Below are 23219 nucleotides of genomic sequence, written 5' to 3'. Positions count from 1 at the left end.
AAGTCAGGAAATAATGGATATTAAAGAAAAAAAAGCCAGGAGAAAAGTTTCAAATCTTTCTGCTTCATATTACCATCTGATGTGTAAACATTGTATTGAAAGCAGTACAGTAAAAATAGATAATATGAACAGAGATCTCACTGGCTGTTACATTTGTAGTTCAAGCTTAGCCCAGGGAAATTAATTGCTGGTATAATATAAATAGTACCTGTTGTATTAAAATAAGAGGGCTTCATAACATTCATAAAAATACAAATTACATGATATATGAGCCAAAAACTGAAATATAATGACATGGTATAAAAATAAATTGTTTACCTCCAAGGTGAGCCAGATGTTTCAATCAAGACAAAGATTTTAAAATGGCTATAATATTCTCAATAAAGAAAAACTTTTCTGGAAATATTAGCAAAAGAATGAATAATATCAAAGTATAACACATTAAAAAAACAAATGGGGTTTGAAATTTACAAAAAACATTTAGTGAAAGAACACATGGTACATCCACCCTCAAGTGAAAATAAAACAAAATAAAACATAACAAAAACCAGCTTACCTAACAAAATTATTTTTAAAAAAAATTATCAGAATCTTCTAGAAATTAGCCTATTTAGAAATTAGCCTATTTAGGGCCTGTACATCATTTTTTATTCATTGCACACCACAGGATCTGTCTTACAGAAATTTTTCCTTGTTTGTGAGCAGTTGAGATGGGAATCTCTTACTCAATAACTTTCCATCTGAGACTTAAGTTTCATACCTAAAGGAGAAATCTGCTGGCATTTTCATTGACATTCATAATACATGAAGCACTGTGTTGGGCACAAGTTCAAATCTAGAACAGACTGTGACCCCTATTTCATCATCATATTAGACATCATAAGGAGAATGAAAACTCTACTTGCAATTATTTGACTGAAAATTGTGGGCCTCCAATGTCGCTTACAGAGAAAAATTTAAGCTCAGAGGAAACAGAGATGATGAGCTTCTATATGCTCACACACTCCTACACAGAGTAGTTCATGGGAAACAGATAATAGTCCTTAGCACTGTCATGCTACTTGGTAGAAGAGGCAAGTGGGAAAGATCATAAAGACAGGCATGCAATCTGTAAAACTCCATACTTATGGTTGTTTTCCAAAATCAGATAATTACGGTAATAATTAAGAGAAGAAAACTGGCATAAAGCAAAGGAGCAAACAAAAGTTTCAAAGGTAGAATCACAAAGAGTTCTCTTGTAATCATAGACAACTCAGGTGGGCAATAAGGCTATGCTTATTTGTTCAATTGCACCCATTCATGAACAATCACACAGGACATAGGGCAGATGAGATAGAATGGACTATGGCAAACACAGAACCATCAATATAGGGTTGAAGGTACACTGATATTAAGCACAACCTCTGACCAAAAACTGACTGTACAATAAACTACTTTGACCCAGGGGCAGATCATAAAAAGCAAGATTTAAGAATAAAATTACACTCATTCCTAGCAGTCTAGAAGACTGCATGTATGTCCAAGACTGTGCCCTTTCAAGAGAAATCAGGGAAGACTCTAAGATACTACTCTTTGCCTTAAATGTGGGTGGGAATGTAAACACCCTGAAAAATGATGCCAGCTTCTGCAACAACTATTTTTTTTTGTGCAGCACAGTTTTATAAATAAAATAATATTCAAGTGAACAACTCAGGAATAATCAATGAAGAGTTACAAAAAGGTACAGATTTTAGATATAGAAAAGTTTAAAGAAATAAGATAATATGATCAATTTTGGGGGAAAACCGTATTATAAACTATGTTTGAAAGGTGCAATTGTTTGACTTACTAAGATATCAAAGCAGCAAATACAGAAAAATTCAATAAATTTTGCTTATAAATAAAAATTATGTACTCTGTTTTTATCAGATTAAAAATGATAACAATGGGGGGCCGGAGAGATAGCATGGAGGTAAGGCGTTTGCCTTTCATGCAGGAGGTCATCGGTTCAAATCCTGGCACCCCATATGGTCCCCTGTGCCTGCCAGGAGCAATTTCTGAGCCTGGAGCCAGGAATAACCCCTGAGCACTGCCGGGTGTGACCCAAAACAAAACAAAAAAATGATAACAATGTAGAAAAACTAATAAAATTAAATATTAGGAGTATAAAGTATGCTAGCAAAACTGAAAACTATAATATATATCCTCTTTCCTTGTTTAAGCAGGCCAGCACAAATCCCAACAAATAAAAGTATTATAGATTAGTAGACAACATGCTTCAAAATAGCCCATAAAAATAGTAAGTAAAATAAAAAGAACTCATAGGAAAGTGATGTTCTATTAAATATATCAACATGTATGTAATGCCAGAAGAATGCCAGAAGAAGAACGATGAAGAAAGATCTGGAAATCCTAAAGAACACAACAGTAAAAGTTTTCTCAAATTTGTTTGTTTGTTTGTTTTTGGGTCACACCTGGCAGCTCAGGGGTTACTTCTGCTCTACACTCAGAAATCACCCCTGGCAGGCACGGGGGCATATGGGATGCTGCGTTTCCAACCACTGTCCTTCTGCATGCAAGGCAAATGCTTTAACTCCATGCTATCTCTCTGGCCCTGGTTTTATTTGATGATAAACATTAAACATGCTAATACACACACCATATACTCCAAGAAGAATAAAACAGAGATTCATGCAATAACGTTAGAATCAAAAATGATACAGAAGTGGTAAAATAATTTCTAACATACAGGAAAATTCAACAAAATTAAATTATAATCAGAAATAATGAGGTCAGAAGATTAGGATGGCATATTTAAAATGCTTGAACAAAAAACTATCAACTAAAAATATTATATCCAGTAAAGATATTAAAGTAAAGGCACTATGAAGATATTCCTAATTAAACAATAACACAATTTATTAGTGTAACTACCTAATGGTATATTAAAAGTTATTAAAATATAAAGCAAATGACATATAAAAGCAGTTTGAAGCCACAGGAATAATATCATAAAAGAGCTTATGATGTGGGTAACATACAATGCTGATATTTTATATATTTAAAATATTTTTCCACTTACATATTTTGAAAGTTATTACATTTGTATACAATTATATTGCTTGACTTGATAAAATAATAATTATTAATCCATAAAATAAAATATAAATAGGGTCCACGCTGACTTACAGTCAAGAAATAATACATAGTTAGTTGGATTTACTAATGAAATACAAGAGAACCAGGAAGTAAGTGATATGTTTAATATAACACATTATTTAAGAAAAAATAAAGAATATATTGACTCATACACTCTGATTCTTAAAATTAAATTATAATTTTTTGTTAATTTTGAAACAAACAGACATAATATATAAAAGCAGAAAATGTTTTGAGAAAATAATGGTATCAATAAAAAGAAAATGATGGTATCTAGTAATAAGATGGTGCTATTTCGTTGAATATAAGTATATACTGAAGTAGCCTGGAGTAAATTAGGATGTTTATGTCAGAGAACATTAAAAAGATAATGAATCAGAGCCAAAGCATTGATGGAGTGGTAGGGCGTTTGCCTTGCACACGGCTGACCTAGGATGGACCGTGGTTTCATCCTTCAATGTCCCACACTCCTAGCCAGGAGCAATTTCTGAGTGCATAGCCAGCCCCTGAGCAACACTGGATGTGCCCCCCCCTCAAATGAATCAAAATAATTTAAAAATCATTATTTATAAATAATATGCTAATCAGGCTAAAACCTAACAATAATATATAGCACTAAAATAGCAATGGAAGAAATTGTCCTGGAATCATAAACATAGCCACATAAAATAAAGAGGATAGAAATTGTACATACTACTTCTTAGATTATAACACACTACAATTAGAAGTGAATAACAAGCAGATACACAGGAAAATTTTTAACACCTGTAAACTAAACAACTCACTACTATACAACCAATGAATCAGAGTTAAAATCAAGGACAAAATCAAATGACTCCTGGAAACAAACAAGAAGAAAGACACAAATTATCATAATCTGTGGGACATAGCTAAAGCGGTATCTAAAGGAAAAATTATAGCTTTGAAACTATCTGGAAGGAAGAAGTGGCCTACATAAATAACTTGATGGCATAGCTTATAAAATTGGAAAGTGGTCAACAAAATGAACCAAACACAGGAGGATGAAAGGAAATAATAAAGCTTAGAACAGAAATCATTAAATGGGGAATCCAAAAGATCGATGAAAGTAAAATTTGGTTCTTTGAAAAAAAAATAAATAAACCATAGCAAATAAGGGGAAAGAGAAACTAATAGCCATATAACTCATAACTTTCTAAGGTTGAACCGAGATTATCTAGCATATTTAAACAGACGTCCAAAATTATTGAGGAAATGAAAATAGTAATTAAAAGTCTTCCTAAAAACAAAATCCCAGCCCCAGATGTATTCACTAGCAAATTTTTTTAAACCTTCCAAAGGACCTACTACCTATACCTTTCAGGCTATTCCAGGAAATTAAAGAAACAGAAACATTTCCAAATTGTTATTAGGAAGCTAATATCACCCTGATGCAAAATTCATTAAAATAGCATGGTACTGGAATAAAGACACTCAGAAAAACGGAATAGACTTGAGTATGGGGGTCAGAGAATGACCCCCAGGCATACAGTGAATCTTTGACAAAGGGGCAAGAAATGCAAAATGGAATAAGGAAAGCTTCTCAACATGTGTTGAGACAACTAGTCAGCCCCATGAAAAATAGTGAACTCAGACCTCTAACACCATGAACAAAGGTCAAATCAAAATAGGTTAAAGACCTTGATATCTGACCTAAAACTATAAGGTATATAGAAGATAATGTAGGCAAAACACTCCATAACATTGAGTCTAAAGTCATCTTCAAAGAGGAAACACCACTGTCCAAAAAAGTGGAAGCAGAGTTAAACAAATGGGATTATATTAAACTGAGAAACTTCTGCACCTCAAAGGAAACAGTGATTAGGGTAAAAATGTCACCCACAGAATGGGAGAAACTATTGTCCCATTAGCCATCAGATAAGGGGCTAATATCTAGGATATACAAGGTATAGATCGAACTTATGAAAAAAACTAACCCCACAAAAATGGGGAGAAGAAATAAACATTTCCTCAATGTTTCCTAAAAAATGTCCCACATTACTAAAAATCAGAGAGATGCAAGTCAATACAACACTAAGATATCATCCCACTCCACAGACTGGCCATAAATCACAAAGAACAAGAACTCTCAATGCTGATGGGGATGTGGGGAGAAAGAAACTCTCAATCACTGTTGGTGGGAATGCCCTTTAGTGCAGAATTCCTGGGAAACAATATCGATATTCCTCAAAAAACTGGACATTGATTTTCCATATGTTCAAGCAATACCACTTTTAGAGATAGATATACCTTAAACAGCAAAACACAAAACATTCCTCTGTTTATAGCAGCACTACTTACAGTAGCTAAAATTTGGAAACAAAACAGATGTCCCACAAGAGAGGAGTGGCTAAAGAAATAGTGGTACATTTGCACAATGGAATACTACACGCAGCTGTTAGAAATAATGAAGTCATGAAAGTTGCCTATACAAGGGTGAATATGGAGACAATTATGTTGAGTGAAATAAGTCAGAGGGAGTGATACAGATACATAAAAGTCTCATTCATCTGTGGGATTTAAGTAAAATAAAAAGCAGTATAGTAATAATATTTAGAGACGTTAGAGATGAGGGCTAGAAGGACTAGCCCATGATATGAAGCTAACCAGAACAGTGTTAATTCAGTTAGAGAAATAACTATACTAATAATTATCATGACAATGATAGAGAGAAATAAAATGCTTGTCTTGAAGACAGGCAGGGGATGGGAGAGAAGGGAAATGGTGGGGCATGGATGGTGGGATGTTGCACTCATGAGGGTAAGTGCATTTTAGTACTAAAACCCAATTAGAAACATGTTTGTAACCATGTTGGTTAAATAAATAAATTATTATTAAATAAAAAAGTAGGGGCCAGGCCAGAGAGATAGCACAGTGGTAGGACATGTGCCTTACATGTGGCCGACCCAAGATGAACCCGGGTTCAATCCCCCAAATCCCATATGGTTCCCTGAGCCTGCCAGCAGTGATTTCTGAGCTCAGATTCCAGAGTAATCCTTGAGCACTGGGTGGTATGGCCCCAAACCAAAACTATATATGTGTGTGTATGTGTGTGTAAGTAGACATATGTGTGTATATATAGATATATATGTATGTATATAGGTGTGCATATATACACACATATATTATATATAATATATGTAATATATTTTAATAATTATATTTTATATATATTTTGTTCTTGATGAGGTAATATGTTTATAAGCATGTTAGCATTTATGATTTTGGTGTACATTTTACTGGCATGGACATATCTTGGGAAATGCTTTTTTTGCATTACAGAATCATTTGATTCTTGATGAACTGTTGTAAATGCAATTAATTCCACTTCTCTTCCTTTTTGGGGAGGTTATCTGGCAGCACTCAGGGGTTACTTACTCATGGCCTTGTCCTCAGAAATCACTTCTGCCAGTCTCAGGGGACCATAAGGTATGCCAAAGATAAAACCAAAGTAGGGCAGCATTCAAGGCAAATATGTTAGCTGCTATGGCCCTCCTCTCTTCCTTTTTTTAAATCTATTGTTTCATGTTGGTTTTTTTTTTTTTTGTGGTTTTTGGGTCACACCCGGCAGTGCTCAGGGGTTACTCCTGGCTCCATGCTCAGAAATTGCTCCTGGCAGGCACGGGGGACCATATGGGACGCCGGGATTCAAACCGATGACCTTCTGCATGAAAGGCAAATGCCTTACCTCCATGCTATCTCTCCGGCCCCTCATGTTGGTTTTTATATTCTTTGATATGGGGGGGGGGCTGATGGAGCCATATCTACAGTATTCGAGCCCTACTCTGGGCTCCAAAATAAGAGATTACTTCTGGTAGATAAAGAGGTTATCTGGGCAGAAACTATATATAGCACAGGGTTGGTCACATGCAAGGTTAATGCTCTATTTGTTGTACTATTTCTCCAGCCTATCTTTTTTATTTTCTGAATATTTGTTCTATGCAATAGGAGAGTATCATGTTTAAATTTTATACTACTATTATGCCTCTTTTCTATCTTCATATATGTTAGTAGTAGATATATGCTTCTTTAATACAGATAACAAATTTTAAGTCCTCTTGATATTTAATCATTATATAATCATTATATATTGTCACATCCTTGTCTCTCATTGTAGTCTTTTCTTTTAAATCTATTTTGTCTGAAATAAATAAAAATACTTTATTCATTTTAGGTTTCCATTTCTCTGTATAATTGTTTTATAACCTTTTACTTTGAGACTATATATATATATATATATTAGTGCCATTCAAGTGAATACCCTATAAACAGCATGAAAATGTTGTTTTGTTTTTTGTTCTAGCGAACCATTCTTTCATTGTTGATTTCAGACAATTAAATTCAGTGAAGTTCTTGAAATAAAATAATGCATTGCCATTTTTCAGTATGGATTTTTTTTAAATAATATCTATCTTTAAGCACCATGATTACAAATATGTTTGTAGTTGGGTTTCAGTTATAAAACACAGAAACACACACACCCTTCACCAGTGCAACCTTCCCACCACCGATGCCTCCCTTCCTTTGCTTCCCCCAACCCTGCCTATTTTAGAGACAGGTCTTCTACTTCTCTCACTCTCACTCACTACCATTGTCATGGTAATTGTTAGTGGAGTTATTTCTCTAACTGCACTTATCACTCTTTATTCTGGCCCATCTTTTCAGCCTCATTTCTATTGTCTCTGGCTATGGATTTTATGTATTCTTTTTTTTTTTCAATTTGTCATTGGTTCTTTGGTCTATTATATCCTCTCCTTGTACTTTGAATTTGCTTTTTCCATTATGATATGACTCCATCGACCATTTCACAATTTTATTTCTAAATATACTCATTTGAGGTTTTCATGAAGTTTACAACTGGAATTCTAAGAATATACACAATTATATTTATATTAGATGAAAATAAGTCTTTATCTGCTCTAATAACATTAATAAACACCATTTTTCAGAGAAAAAGACTAAATAGGACACCACCAGTAACTCAAAGCTGTGCTTTGTGTGCTGTTAATAAACCTACTAGTCCAAATTCTAAGGCCTCTGTTCTTAGCACCAACTATTCAGCATCAAGGAATCTACTCAGGGAACAACAGCAGTTTGACTTCACATATACTTAAATGTTCAGAGTACAAATACTTATTTATAAATTACATTTGTAATTAATATCTTTATTTGAAACCTTGCTGGGTGGATAGAAATGTTTCACACCAATACTGAGAAGGCTTCAAAAGTGTCCAATTGTTCCTGAAAGAAATAATTCTCAGACTTGTATTACCCAGGTTACTACAGAGTGACAATGGAAATTCTTTTCCTTTTAAAGTCACCTAGGATTTAAACTATGCTTTAAAGATTATCAGTTCCACATAGCCTAGCACCGCAATCATTAGGAAAGGTGAAGAAATTTAATCATACACTAGAAAAGTTATTAGAAAAATCATGTCAAGAAACTTCTAAGTCCTGACTTTCTATGGACTCTAGCTTTCTCAAGTGCATTATAGCTCTTAAAGCTAAACTTTAGCCTAGTCTCTTTAAGCTATTGTAAGGTGGGCCCTTTTCAAATGAGTACATTTTTAACTTATGATAAGTGAAGCAAGCTATTCAAGAAAATAAAACACTGTAAATCTCACCCAAATAGATAATTAATCCCAACAAAACTTCAGTATGATCTTTGGTTCTTACAAAAACCTTGAAAGTTGTATTCTTTTTGAACCTACTACTGACTAAATAGAAAGTCATTTATCAAGTTAACCTGGCAACCCCTACTGTATAACAGTGTCTACTTGGTTGCTACTCTTTAGAATAAATTAGTTCCATTTAGCTCAACCCTCAACCAATGAGTAGACTGATAGAATATGAGTCAGCTACTATTGTGAACTCATAAAGGATTTGAAATTTCTTCATAAAGCAAAACTAAACTTTACTATTTTTTTGAAAAACTAAATAATAAGACTTTTTAGTTGAACATATATTTGTACAAAAAGCCTGCAGAAACAAGAGCTGACACTATTCTTTTGCAGCTGATGTTTCAGAATGCAAAAGAAAAAAGCAAAAACTTATACTCTGGCCATTATTTTCTTGTCTCTTAAACACTTTGTTCTCCTTGGGACAGTGTAAGACTGCTTTGTTTTTTTTTTTCTTCTCCAGGGTTTAATATATGTTTAAAAACTTTCTCTAATCTATATGATTTCTTTTTGAGACTTTGACAAATATGAAACTCAATAAAGTATTGCCTGACCCTCATATACACTAAGTTAACATGAGATTTCACTCCCTTACATAGGCATAAACATGCCCTCTGCAAGCTGAAATCAGCTGTAAAAGAATGGACACATAGATGACCCATATATCCTTTAAAGAATAGGGAATCACTAGGTGGGAATGTTGCAGGCAAATAGATAGCATTGTGCTAGAAATAAGCTTTTGGGGAAAAAAGAAAGCTAAGAATAAAACTAAGAAGAAATTAAGCTCTGACATAGCTTAAAGGCTTGAAGAACAGCACTTAGAGATGCAAATACAAAATTCTTTAGAGATGGAGAAACTGAGGCACCACCCAGTGAAAGATGAGCCCCTCAGTAAAGGAAATTCTACAAAAAAATCTAAAGGTAATTAATGAGAATCTACGAATATAAAAAAATCATAAAGTGCCCAAGGATATTTCCCAATTAAAACACAGATTAATATTATATATGCAGAATAGTGCAGGCTAGGAAAATTAGGAAAAAATGTAATAAACTATTACAAAAAACTATCCAAAAAGATATTTTCTGCTCTAACTTTTCTTACTAAATTTTTTTGAATATATATTTCTCTCTTCCCACAAGTTTTCTTAGAAAATATATTTTTAAGGACTATTTACTTCACTTATAAAAGTTAATAAATAACAACTTTGGTTCCCAACTGCGAGAAACTGTGAGTGTTGCCTGTCCATGTTTTCCTGTCTCCTGAACCTAGTGAGTGGGCTGAAAAGGGCCCAGCAAAATAGCTCCCCTTGAGGCTTCAGAAGGCTGAGCTGGAACGCCAAGGAAGACTGTGTCCAAAAGTGAAAACCGGCTATCAGCAGTAAATTGCAGAAAGGCAGGTCACCTATCTGTGACGTCAGGCTGAGAAAATCTGTGCCTGTCCAGTGGTTCCCAACTGCGAGAAACTGTGAGTGTTGTCTGTGTGTCTTTTTCTACTGTCCTGTCTCCTGAACCTCTCATGAGTGGCCTGAAAAGGGCCCAGCAAAATCACTCTCATAGAGGCTCCAGAAGGCTGGGCTGGAACACCAAGGAAGACTGCGACCAAAAGTGAAAACCGGCGATCCACATTAGTACCATGCAAACTCAAATATCTTGGAGTCAACTTGACTAAAGATGTGAAGGACCTATACAAAGAAAACTATAAAACTTTGCTCCAAAAAATAAGAGAGGACACACGGAAATGGAGACACATATCCTGCCTATCCTGCTCATGAATTGGCAGGATTAACATCATTAAAATGGCAATACTCCCCAAAGCATTGTACAGATTTAATGTGATCCCTCTAAAGATACCCATGACATTCTTCAAAGAAGTGGATCAAGCACTTTTGAAATTTATTTGGAACAATAAATGCTCTCAAATAGCTAAAGAATATGGGAGGCATGACTTTCCCCAACTTTAAACTGTACTACAAATAAATAGTTATCAAAACAGCATGGTATTGGAATAAAGACAGACCCTCAGATCAGTGGAATAGACCTGAGTACTCAGAGAATGTTCCCCAGACATACAATTACCTAATCTTTGATAAAGGAGCAAGAAATCCTAAATGGAGCAAAGAAAGCCTCTTCAACAAGTGGTGTTGACACAACTGGCTAGCACTTGCAAAAAAGCGAACCTACACCCCAGCTAACATCATGTTCGAAGGTAAAATCCAAATGGATTAAAGACCTCGATATCAGACCCGAAACCATAAGGTATATAGAACAACACATAGGTAAAACAATTCATGGCATTGAGATTAAAGGCATCTTCAAGGAGGAAACTTCACTTCCCAAACAAGTGAAAGCAGAGATTAACAGATGGGAATATATTAAGCTGAGAAGCTTCTGCACCTCAAAGGAAATAGTGCCCAGAATACAAGAGCCACCCACTGAGTGGGAGAAACTATTCACCCACTACCCATCAGATAAGGGGCTAATCTCCAAAATATACAGGGCACTGACAGAAATTTACAAGAAAAAAGATCTAATCCCATCAAAAAATGGGGAGAAGATATGAACAGACATTTTGATAAAGAAGAAATACAAATGGCCAAAAGGCACATGAAAAAATGCTCCACATCACTAACCATCAGGGAGATGCAAATCAAAACAACTATGTGGTACCACCTCACACCACAGAGATTGGCACACATCACAAAGAATGAGAACAAGCAGTGTTGGTGGGGATGTGGAGAGAAAAGAACTCTTATCCACTGCTGGTAGGAATGCCATCTAATTCAACCTTTCTGGAAAGCTATATGGAGATTCTTCCAAAACTGAAAATTGAGCTCTCATATGATCCAGCTATACCACTCCTAGGAATATACCCTAGGAACACAAAAATACAATACAAAAATCCCTTCCTTACACCTATATTTATTGCACACTATTTCCCATAGCAAGACTTTGGAAACAACCAAGATGCCCTTCAACAGATGAATGGCTAAAGAAACTGTGGTACATATACACAATGGAATATTATGCAGCAGTCAGGATAGATGAAGTCATAAAATTTTCCTATACATGGGTGTACATGGACTGTATTATGCTGAGTGAAATAAATGAGAGAGAAAGATGCAGAATTATCTCATTCATCTATGGGTTTTAAGAAAAATGAAAGACATTCTTGCAATAATTTTCAGAGATAAAACAGAGGAGGACTGGACATTACAGCCCACTTCATGAACCTCACCACAAAGAGTGATGAGTTTAATTAGAGAAATAACTACATTGTGAACTATCCTAACAATGAGAATGTATGAGGGAAATAGAAAGCCTGTCTAGAGTACAGGTGTGGGTAGAGTTGAGAGGAAGTATATTTGGGACATTGGTGGTGGGAATGTAGCACTGGTGATGGGGGGTGTCTTCTTATATAACTGAAACCCAACCACAATCATGTTTGTAACCAAGGTGTTTAAATAAATATATTATTAAAAATAAATAAAACTTAATTTTTCTCTCATTTGCTATATTTTAAAGTTTATTGATTGAGATTCTATGGTTTCCAATCCTGTTAAAGATGGTTTCTTATGCAAATAATTTCAAAACCATACTCATCATCAGTGTTTTCATCTTCATCCTTTAAAAGTTTAAATGTTTTTCCATTTCTTCTTCCCTACCAACTATCTCCATTGTGTGGATCATTCTCTCATGCTCTTTGGATTTCTTTTTTATTGTTAGTCAATTCTATCAGGGTTGTGTACTGTATTTTACTTATTCACTCATTTCTTAGTGGATAGTTTAGTTATATTTTTTGGCGGTGGTATAACAAAATGCAATGAGCAGTTTTGTTCAGGTATTTGCTTAAATTTCAGTGTTCAATTTTGCAAGAATATAATTGAGAATTAATGTTAGCTTACACAATAATTTTGTCCAGCTTTTTGAAAAAATGCCAAATTATTTTCAATTTTCCAATGGCTGGTGTGTTTTATTTTTAACAAATTGTATGACATTTTTAGTTTTTCTGTATCTTTGCCAAACATCTTATTTTCCTTTTGTGTGTGTGTTGTAGCCATCTATGAAAGTTTGAAGTTCTGTATTTTTGTGCTATTTTGTTTTGATGGTTTACTTCTAACTCTGTACTTACAGATCATTTCTGGGAAGGATTGGAGAATTTTATGTGGTATTGGGAACCAAACTCAGGTCAGTTCTGTGCAAGACAAGCACTTTAACTGCTGTACAAGCAGCTGGTTCTTTTATTACATTTTGCCTTTTATTTTTATACACTATTAATATAGAGAATTTAGAGACTTCTTGGTTATTCCTGCATGTATTTGTATGTTTATGTTTACTTAGATATTTTTAAATATATCTATACCTTTTGGCCATTTGTAGGTTTGTCTAAACTGAACAAATTTTAAATGATAAAAACATTTTTACATTATTCTAAGATACAAATTTTCTAAGTGTTTGCTATTTATAGAAACTATATCCTTTTTGATTTACTGACAAAAAGTATTAGTACTAAATACAGAGACCTTTATAAAATTACTTTGACAGTGTTACAGTATATAACAATAATATGGAAACTTACAATTCATGTTACTTCAACATACATAAATAGAAAAATATAATATAGATAGAAATGTAAAAAATAGTTGTTAATAGTATTTATGAAGCTACATTACTTTACATTAAAATGTTATGATTATAATAATGATTTATCTAATAACTTGGATCCACTAGTCTATCAACATAATCATTTTATATTATGTTTATATTATTTGTTATTGTTTCTATTTTTATTATCATGATCATCAACTAATTTATTCAATCACTCATCTACATGACATTTTATAGAATGAGTAATTACATATATTAACATATAATGTTTAATTAGGATACATTCATTAATTAAAATATTTATTGAGGATGTGTATGTAAAAGTAATCTTGCATTATGTTAAAGAAATTCGATTTAGAATGATGTTGGAATAAATGATATATTATATAATATGTTATAACAATTTTTTTTTAGAATTTCTACTTCCTATTATCAGGAATACCAAAAGAAATATAGAGAAAGTTGTCAAGATCCAAAGGGACTATAATGAAAGGATATTCTCACTTCAAAGGCCGGTATGGTGTGGTAATAGGTGTGATAATAGAGAAAATATTTACATTCTTGAAGAAGTGTTGATTTTCAAATTTACAGGAAAATAACATCCAACTCATAAAAAATGGGAAAAAGAGATGGATAGAAACGGCCTCAAAGAAACAAAGAAAGAAAAAAGAAAAATCTCCTAAAGCATATAAAAATACTCCATATCACTACCCCCAAATTGATGCAAATTAAACCAATTAAGATATCAAATTCTCATAACACAGAGATTGCAAACATCAAAAATAGAAAGAACTATCAGCTGTGCAGATGTAGTGTAAAGTGGCAAAGTGAAGGTTTTCTCATTCACTGCTAGTGAGACTGTTCATTGGGCCAGACTTTTCGAAGACAATATGGACATTTCTCAAAAAATTAAAAATTGAACTTCTATTCAACCCAGCCATCCTACTCTCAACACAGAAAAGGCATCTGCAATCTTATAATTCATTGCAGTATTATTCACAGTAGCCAGAACCTGAAAATAATCCAAGTTCTGAACAAGAGATGAGTGGATAAAGATACTGTAGTGCATCTAGACCAGGGGTCCTCAAACTTTTTAAACAGGGGGCCAGTTCACTGTCCTTCAGACTGTTGGAGGGCCAGATTATAGTAAAAACAAAAATTATGAACAAATTCCTATGCACACTGCATATATCTTATTTAGAAGTGAAGAAACAAAATGGGAATAAATACAATATGTGGCCCGCGGGCCGTAGTTTGAAGATCCTAATCTAGACAATAAAATACTATTTGAAGTCATGAAATTTTCTTATATGTTGCTGGACATGCAGAGTATTATGCTAATTGAAAAAAGTCAAAGAAATGGATGCAAAATGATATACTCTAACTGATTTGTGAGATTAAAAAACACTATATAATAAAATACTGCATGGTAATATAATTAAGCCCAGGAGGACTGATCTATATAGGAAGCTTGCTACAAACAGGGAAGTGAAAAGCAAGACATGATAACTCTGGACAAGAACTGGGTGCTGAAGAATGTAGAGTGATATTTATAATACCCTTTTAGTAATATTGTAGAAAACACTGTGCTAAAAATCTAAAAAGGAGAGAGACAAAAAGAACAAGGAGAGAAAAAGAGGAAGAGAAAGAGAATACAAATGTCTGCAAGATGGGTAGGTTTGGAGAAACTGGGAATATTGGTGATAGAATATGTGCCCTGGTGAAGGGACAGTTGTTAGAATGTTGTGTGGCTTAAAATTGATCATGAAAAACTTTATAACTTTGCATCTCAAAGTAATCTAATTTAAAAAAATCTCAATCATTTAGGAGAAATAAATTTGAGCCAGAGTGAGCATAGTAGGTAGGATTCTTCCCACACATATAGACCAACTGGGTTTGATTCTTGACATTCCATACCATCTCTTATACACACCAGAAGTGATTCCTGAGTGCAGAACCAGGGATAACCCTTGAGCACTGCTGTGTGGCCCCAAATAAGAACAAATAAAAAAATGTTTCAAACTAGTATGAGATATTTACTTGCCCCAACTTACATAAGTGTTATATAACCTAGGTATAGTTATTGTAACAGTAATAAAGAACACTGTATATCAAATATAAAGATAATGAATAAGCAGACAATATCTAAAGAAAGAGGCAGACATCAGTGGAGTCTTCTTTATGACTCAGAAGCACCATTTTCAAACCCAGTTCAGCAGACTGAGGAAAAGAGAAATATTAGGACAAGTGGAATTTTATTTTATATACCCTGGCTGGCCTATGCCTAGCCCCATGGTCTCAAGTAACAGAGGCAAACAGGTTGGCAATAGGGCATTCTTTGTGAGTCAGAAACATCATTTTTTTTTTGGTTTTTGGTTTTGGGGCTACATCCAGTGATGCTCAGGGATTATTCATAACTCTGCACTCAGAAATTACTACTTGAAAGCTTGAGCCACTATATGTGATGCCAGGCATTGAACCCAACTTGGCTGCAAGCAAGGCAAATGTCATATCCACTGTGCTATTACTTCCACTCTTCAGAGACTTTATTTTCAACTAAGGATAGTGCCCTGAGAAGAGCAAGGCCACCCAAGTCTGCTTCATGGGCACCTGTCACTTAGCCATACAATATATACCTTCAGATTGCAAAGGTCACGATGAGAAAGAACCTCAGAACCCCACCAACTTAATGAGCCAAGATGGTACTCTGAAGACCCAACTAGTGTCAGCCAACTATATAACCACTTTGATAAAGACTTTAGTGAGGAATTCAAAGAAACCATAATAAAGTGAACAACTAGTAAGACTCAAGAGAGCAGAAATGAGGAACAACAAACAGAAATGATAGAACAAAAACTTGGTAGGTAAAATAAAAACTGGAAAATATCACCACCAGCAGCTGAAAACAGAATTAGTGAGCTTACAGACGAGGTGCTTAATACCACTAGACAAGAGCAGGTGATGAAAAAGAGTCTTGAAATAAAATAACAGTTGTCAAGGGAACTTTGAGATAAAATAAAGTGGAAAACATGAGTCATCAGCATCCCAGAAAGCCAGAAAGACAACCTTTATGAAGAAGCAACAATGATATCATTGCTGAGTGTTTACAGAACTGGAGATTACATGTACTCACACTCTGATGCCTGAAGGGTACTAGATAAAAGACATAGAAATAAAAAAGACACATCCTAACCAGAATGATGAAAAAAATAACTAGAAATAGAAAACTAAATTATCAAGATCAAAGTAGAATATCAAATACAAAAGGAGTGTCCTTAAGATTTATGGCATATTGAGGAGCAATTTCTGAGCCTGGAGCCAGGAATAACCCCTGAGCACTGCCGGGTGTGACCCCAAAACCACAAAAAAAAAAAAAGATTTACGGCATATTAACCAAAGGAAATTCTTCAGGCTCAAAGACAGTGGTGGTATATATCAAACAACAACAACAACACAAATAACTGTTTCACAAGCGTACTTTACTCGGCCAGACTCTCAGTAAGATTTGAAGAAATAATACATAGTTTCATGGAAAAATAATAGATCAGAGAATTCATAGACTCAATCTAACTTTAAAAGAAGAACTTCTGAAGGGGGTACTTTAAGATAAGACAAACCTCATGAACACACCAAAGTTCTATAGTGAAAAAAACCTTCTTAAAAATAATCTCTTAATGTCTGTGGAATAAATGTAGGAGAAAAAGTGGCAAAATAGATTACAAAGTTGAATAGAATATTCTGCTGCCCCCCGAGAATCACATGTGAATTGTTATAGAATATATGAAATCAAGTCACAGGTTTTGACAGTCCTTCAAGCAAATAACTCACTCAAAAAGGCTGGGTATTAATATTAATATCAGAGGACATGGAATTCAGGCTCAAAAATATAAGAAAAAGAAATTAATTTCTTTATAATCAATGAACATGTACATCAGGAAGAAACTTCTAAAATATATATGCATCAAATGAGGAACCAGCAAATTTTAAAACAATTGCTAATAGACTTTAACAAAGGCATCAACTGCAGGATAATAGTAGTTAGAAGCTTCAACATTGCTCTATTACCTGCTGTTTAATCAATCATGTTAAAATTCAGCAAGAAATACCATCTTTGAAGGAAGAAATGAAAGAGAGGGTGTTTAGTATAATACAAATTATTCTCCACAGAATGTGAGACTTTTTCCAAGATAGACCACATAGTAGGCCATAAAATACATCTACATAAAATCTAGAGGATAGAAATAGTATCACCTATCTTCTCAGACCATGATGTAGTGAAAATAGAAGTGACTTACAAACATTAAGTGGAGAGATATCTCTTAACACCTGGAAATGAAATAGAACACTAATGAATAACCAGTCAGGGGAAATTAAAAGATTCCTGGAAATAAACAAGAATGGAAACACAAGCTATCAAAATTTGTGGGATACAAGAAAAGTGGTTAAGAAGAGGAAAGTTTATAGCTTTGCAAATATTCATCATGAAGAAAGAAAATGTTAACATAAATAGCTTTATTGGACAGCATAAGAAAAGGGAAAATGTTCAATAAAGTGAGATAAAAGCCGACAATAGAAGGAAATAATAAAACACACAGCTGAAATCAATAAAATGGAAACCAAATAACATGCTTGACGTGGTCCAGAAATAAAGCAAAATTTAAAATACTAAATGAGATAGCACAGCAGGAGGGTGTTTTCCTTGCATGCAGCTGATCCAGTATGGATGGTGGTTCGAATCCCAGCATCCCATATGGTCCCCTGAGCCAGCCAGGAGTGTTTTCTGAGTGCAGAGCCTAGAGTAACACATGAGTGCATCAGGGTCTGACCCAAACACCAAAATAAATACACAAATAAATAAATAATCGCTTCTTGGCCTTTTGGCTAAGATCAAGTGTAGTATCTGTTCTTATCAGTTTAATATCTGATACGTTGTCTATCCGACGACAATATATTAAATGGATTTTTGGCACTAGGAACTGGAATAGGAGCTTGCTCCATCCATTCCACACATTGACCTGGTATTGCAGTGCCTCCAGGAACGGTGCACGAAAATAAATAAATAAATAAATAAATGGATATTCAGACATTACTTTGAGAATCTTTATTCCACACAAAAAGGGAGAACCTAAAAAATAAATAAATTCTTAGACTTCTTTGACCAACTAAGGCTGAATCAAGATAACATAGAATCCCTGAACAAAGCTATCATTATAAAGCAAATTAAAATGGTAATCAAAAGGCTTCCCCAAATCAAAAGCCCATGTCCAGAAGAATTTATTACTGAATTCCCAGGTTAGCAGCACGAAAGGCAAATGTTCTTACCTGATGTGCTATAGCTCTGATCCTGTGTATTAATTTTTTATCTTAGTAGATTAACTTAAAAAAAAAACAAAGAAAACTTGGTCTGTTTTTTCAAATGCTGAAAATATTTTGAGGTTTAATAAGAATATGTAAGATAAATTAATGTGTTTAACTATATGAAACTATATCTAAATATAAATGACATCATTCAATATTAAAACAAACTATAGTTACAAAATTAACATCAACATAATATAAAATTTTAAAAGTTAAATCATTTTAAACAAAATCTATATCTAAGTAAAGCATATCAACATATACATATCAACATATAATTAGTTTGTAATCATGGTGCTTAAATAAAGATATTATAGAAAAATCTGTGCAAGGTGAAATCAAAACAAAATAAAATAAAACAATTTTTAAACAACCCTTTAACCATGGTATTTAAATAAAGTAATGAATTAAAAAGATTGGAAACAGGGGCCTGGGTAATGGCACACCAGTTGGGCATTTGCTTTACATACAGACACAATTTTTGAGATCAGAGCCAGGAGTAACTCTGGGTGTGGCCCCCTAAAAAAATTGGGAAAAAATGTGTTGGTAGAGAGCTAATAAAAAAGATAATTAGAAAAATTACAGTATAAAATATAAAAGAATAATTACTGAATAGAGGATGTCAAAACTTTAAATGTGGGCCGGAGCGATAGCACAGAGGTGGTGCGTTTATCTTGTATGCAGCCAAACCTGACAGATCTCAGTTAGATTTCCCACAACCCATATGACCAGGAGTAACCCCTGAGCATGGCCGGGTATGACCCCCCCAAAAAAAACAAATAACAACAACAACAAAACTTTGAATGTTTATTTACATTGCAAATGATTCAATCTATAAAATTAAAATAAAAATAAATGTATGTTTTTTGGTCATCAAATTGTAAAACATATACAGTATAATGCATGAGTTGGATTCCTATGAACAAACTGTATTCCTCAAAATAGGTTTATGAATACTACTTTCTCTATATTAATTTTGAAGTGTCATAGTCACAGAACACTAGTATAGTGCCTGCCTTCCAAGTGACTGACAGGTGCTCGATCCTCAGCATCCACATGACCCCTAAAGTACCACCAGGATTAATTCCTTAGTAATTGCTGAGCATTGTTAGGTGTGGCCCCAAAACAAACAATAAAATCAAAATTAGTTTGGAAATACAGGCTCAGAATATTTTGAAATATATATCCCATTTAATTTTTGCATTTATACTTATATAACTATACGAACAAAGATGTAAATTATGTTAATAAAATTTGAAATATTGGGACTGGAGCAGTGGATAGAATACTTCTCTTACCTGAGGCCATCCCTGGTTTGATCGCTGGCACTGATATCATTTTCTGAACCTGCCCGGAATTATTATTGAGCACAGTCCAGAGTCAGCACTGACTAAGCCAGACAAAAACACAAAAAGTTAACTACTCAGTTTTAACAATTAGTATTTGTTTAAATATTTGTATTTTAAATTTTTAAAGAAATCTCTTACAAATGAAAAAAAACAGGTTTCTGAAGATCATATCTCCATTTATGACATATCTATTATTTCTTTTTCTTTGTTTTGTTTTGTTTTTATTTTTGGGGCACACTTGATGATGCTCAGTAGTTACTCCTGGCTATTCCTCACAAAACAGTTCTGGCTTGGGGGACCATATGGAACACTAGAGGATTGAACTGCGGTCTGTCCTAGGTTAACACATGCAAGGCAAATGTCCTACTGCTTGCGCCACCACTCTGGCCCCACCAGTTCATTTCTTATTGATTTAGGAAAAAAGAAAAACACCTCAATACTACAGTTCTCTCCATAAAATTTGTTATGTAATTCTTAACTCTGAGCTTTTTAGAATTACTATTTCTTCTGGGGCCTGAGTAACAGTGCAGTGGTATTGCATTTGCCTTGCATGCTGCTGGTCAAGGACGGATCTTGGTTAGATCTCCAGCATCCCATATGGTCCTCCAACTCAGGAGCGATTTCTGAGTGCATAGCTGGGAGTAACTCCTGAGAGTCATTGGATGTGGTCCAAAAACCAAAAAAAACCAAAACAACTATTTCTTCTTACCCTTTGAACTATTTAATACTTATAATGAGTAAGATAAATATATTAAAAGGACCTCTTTTAGCAATTTAAATTTATTGTAAATGCATAAATAGAATTTTATATAAATAAATAGAATATAATATGAAAGTGTTATTATTCTACAAAACAAAGCTAATAATTTAATAATTTTGAAATAGTGCATAAAGGTGTTGGGGCCAGAGTGGTGGCGCTAGAGGTAAGATGTCTGTCTACCTTGCAAGTGCTGCCTAGGATGGACCACGATTCGACACTCTGGAGTCCCATATGGTCCCCCGAAGCCAGGAGCGATTTCTGAGCTCATAGCCAGGAGTAACCTCTGAGCATCAACGGGTGTGGCTCCCAAACAAAACAAAATAAAAATAGTGCATAAAGGTCTATCTAGAGTACATTGGCATCAAATTACACAAGGACATAATATTAAAGGATTTGTGATAATGTAAAAATACAAATGATTCTCATTCAGAACCATACAATATCACTTAAAAATATTAGGGAATGGTGTTGACAGAGTATATTTCTGAAATCCAATCATGATTAACTTTGTAATTCTTTGTGACAACTTATTCTGTTTCTTTGGACTCATATAATTTTTTACAAAATAAATAATTGAAATTGCAAATATACTGCATAAATTACATGCCAATCCTTTCAATGAGTAAAGTCAGCAAATGTTTGGTCCCATGCAAAATATAATCAAACATTTCTGTCATTATCTTTTTTCCATTAAAATAGTTTTACAGTTAAAAAACTATTCATATTATCTATGTTCCAGTTTAAAAAATCATAGGGGGGTTTTCTATGTAATCGCTGAGAGCACGAATAATTTCTAAATACAGTCAGCAGTAAGCTATAGTGTCATTGGGTGTTTTCTTAAAGCAAAACCAAACTAAACTAAAATCAAAACTGCTTTAAGGTGCCATATGTATTGTATATAATCGTCATTCTAACATTTCCATAGATCATACCAACAATTAAATCTTCCCTTATTCCTTTTCAGCAGGATTTGTTATGATATTATGGAATGTAGACTAATGAGACTCTTGGCACTGTAACATTATGTATGACACAAGAATCATACTATAACCCTAGGGGGAGATATGGGATTGAGAAAGAACTAAAGTTAACATTGTTTGAATGTCAATCTGGTAGAGTAGTGACAGAATGGCAATGTAGTGGAATAGAGACTCAAAGTCATATGGAGAATAATTATTAGAAATAAAGAACAATATTTGTTGAACATATATGGTATAGGAAAATGTAAATATGTTGAAAATTAAGGGATTTTTGGAAACTAGTAAAATTGTATCATGTTTATTTTATCCTTCAACAGTCTACAAATATTACCATTGTAATCAGGAAAATAAACAATTCATTAATAGTGAATATAATGATTTAGTTAGAAACTTAAAATGTACTTAGTGAAATTGAAGCAATTATATTTGAAAGTAAAATCTAGACCTCTATATAAATGCAAAAAATATCTCCCTGCTTTAAAAAAGGGGAGTTGATATATTCTTACTCTATTATGGGTCCATGTACAAACAGGGCAGGAATTAGTAGCTGAGGTGGTAAGAGAGTGCATTTGTGACAAGAAAACAGGAAATCAGCCAATCAGAAGAAGTTGTGACAGATCATTTTTCATAAAACACAAAGGGATAAAGGATATTTTTTCCCATTTTAAATGTTGGCTCACTAATGAGGGTTAGTTCTTGGCACATAAGTATTCCAGGAAAATGGAATGTCTTTCTGTTTAAGTTCATGTAAGCTACCCAGAAACTCATGAGTTCCTGGAATTTTTATTAACATTTTCATATAAATAAAATCATTATAAAAATGTAGTTACTGGTAATGAGCTCCATGACTGCCACCAAAATATGCATTTATACTGGAGACAGATCATGAGAGATATGTGGAAGATATTTTTTTCAGATAGATATTTTTATTAAAATGTTTATTTTTATCTTTATTCATTCACATTGAGTATTATCGCACCATTAGTAAATTGTTATTTTTATGAGTCTGTTTCACTCAGGAAATTTCTTAATTCATTACATTTTATTAGATCAGCAGTAATGAACCAAAAACAATATCATTTATTTTTATTACTACTGTAGGTTAAATCACAATGATTTATACAGCCAGATTGAAGCAATGACTGTGTAATTACTCTGTTATTGTCAACGATATATTTTTCTTAAATAAGACACTTTAACCACATGAAAAGTCAGTATAGAAACTTGTAAGTGAAAATAGTCTTTGAGCATCATTTGTACTTAAGGTATGATAGGGATACTTTCTGGGTGACTGACAAAGAAGATGTCAGAAAATATGTCAAACAATGGTATC

General features: G+C 33.7%; 1 non-coding gene across 1 annotated transcript; it reads left to right on the top strand.

Annotated features, from left to right (window-relative positions):
- Window positions 1-18300: 18300 nt before the first annotated feature.
- On the top strand, window positions 18301-18491 carry LOC126010326 (U2 spliceosomal RNA). The gene has a single exon (XR_007496401.1). It is a non-coding gene; the product is annotated as a U2 spliceosomal RNA (small nuclear RNA).
- Window positions 18492-23219: the final 4728 nt, after the last annotated feature.

Source organism: Suncus etruscus, chromosome 5 (assembly GCF_024139225.1).
Source record: "Suncus etruscus isolate mSunEtr1 chromosome 5, mSunEtr1.pri.cur, whole genome shotgun sequence".
Classification (NCBI taxonomy): domain Eukaryota; kingdom Metazoa; phylum Chordata; class Mammalia; order Eulipotyphla; family Soricidae; genus Suncus; species Suncus etruscus.
The sequence above is the reverse complement of the archived record's forward strand: the minus strand, read 5'-3'. Positions and strand labels throughout refer to the sequence as shown.